Consider the following 1,406-nt stretch of genomic DNA (forward strand, 5'->3'; position numbering starts at 1 on the left):
TATTCTTTCTGATCCAAACTGGCTGTGCAATTTAGAAAGAAAAAGATCTGCTTTGTATTTCAATTTGTTTCCAACTGAAAAAAAAAATCAATTGCCATGAAAAATCTGAGAAGAGAAAGAAACCAGGAGCAAAAATGTCATGTTTAAAAGAAAAATGGCAAAAGCATAATTTGTACATGACTGCATAGCCTCACAATACAAAAATGTACCTTATTTTGTGATATGTGCTATTGGTTTATAGAAAAAAACCCCAACGTGTGAGTCACTGGTATTAGGGAAGGAAGGCAAGAATATTGTTTATATTCATAAATGGAAATAATCCATGAGCTAATAGATGAGTCTGAATTTAAACTTGAATGGTAATTTTAAAAAAGTGTCCTGTTTGTCCTACTCATTCTTGGTAATAATGTAATAATTTTGAATTATGTTTTTGTTTTGGAAAAAGAGGAGATTGTTCTCCCTGGTGGTCTAGTGGTTAGGATTCGGCGCTCTCACCGCCGTGGCCCGGGTTCAATTCCCGATCAGGGAACCAAAAATGTCATGGTTTGATGCTGGCACAATTCCAGTGCCCCCATGAAAATATATTTTCCCTAGTGTCTCCTGTGAGATGTGACCAAGAATAGAGCAAAGCAGGCTCCAATTTAGGAATAAAAAAAAAAAATCTTTATTAACCTACAACTATATATAGAAAGAAACACACACAGAACTCAGAATGAAAACCTTCCACAAACATTCCTTCTCCCCCCACGAAATTTCCAATACATCACAGTAGGACAAAACCTTGGATTCTCAATTCAGTTACCACCCCTCACTCAGATCACCAACTCTCAGTCCATCACCACCCTTCAGATAATCAATTCTCAGTTCATCAAGAAGAGAGGAGTCCCTCTTGTACCATAGGCTTCCCCTGGAAACACAGTTGAGACCTCTTGTGTTTTCATGTCACATGTGGCACTGCCCGGAGAACATTTGCCATCGTGACCTCTTCCTTCCATGTCCAGTGATGTCACCACTGCACATGGACCAGAGCTGCTTCTAGGGTTCCCCTTTTAAGAATAAAGCAACAGTCTCTCACTTCTGGGACACCTGTCCCCCCCCAGATTCATCTCCTGAGGCCGAGGGGTCTCGAGAACAGAGATCTTCTTCTTCCCTGAAGATCAAGGGCACCACCACCCTCCTCACCCATCGTCTCTGTTCACACACTCCCTTATAACATCCTTTATAACATCACTGCACCCTCTTGGCTCCAAGCCATTGCCTCCCCCTAAATGCAGTCTCTGTGTCACAGGCAAAAAAAGGTTCTGTCCATAGCTATACAAGAAAAGTCCAGCCAAAGGCCACTCCATCATTTCCTCCCACCTAGGATTCTTCTCAACTTCTCTTCGACATCTTTCACTCGTGCAAAC

At 41.5% G+C, this 1,406-nt stretch overlaps 1 non-coding gene across 1 annotated transcript; it reads left to right on the plus strand.

Annotated features, from left to right (window-relative positions):
- The first annotated feature begins 457 nt into the window (after positions 1–457).
- Positions 458–529, plus strand: TRNAE-CUC. The gene has a single exon. It is a non-coding gene; the product is annotated as a tRNA-Glu (tRNA).
- The last annotated feature ends 877 nt before the right edge of the window (positions 530–1,406 follow it).

Source organism: Geospiza fortis, unplaced genomic scaffold (assembly GCF_000277835.1).
Source record: "Geospiza fortis unplaced genomic scaffold, GeoFor_1.0 scaffold206, whole genome shotgun sequence".
In the NCBI taxonomy this organism is placed as follows: domain Eukaryota; kingdom Metazoa; phylum Chordata; class Aves; order Passeriformes; family Thraupidae; genus Geospiza; species Geospiza fortis.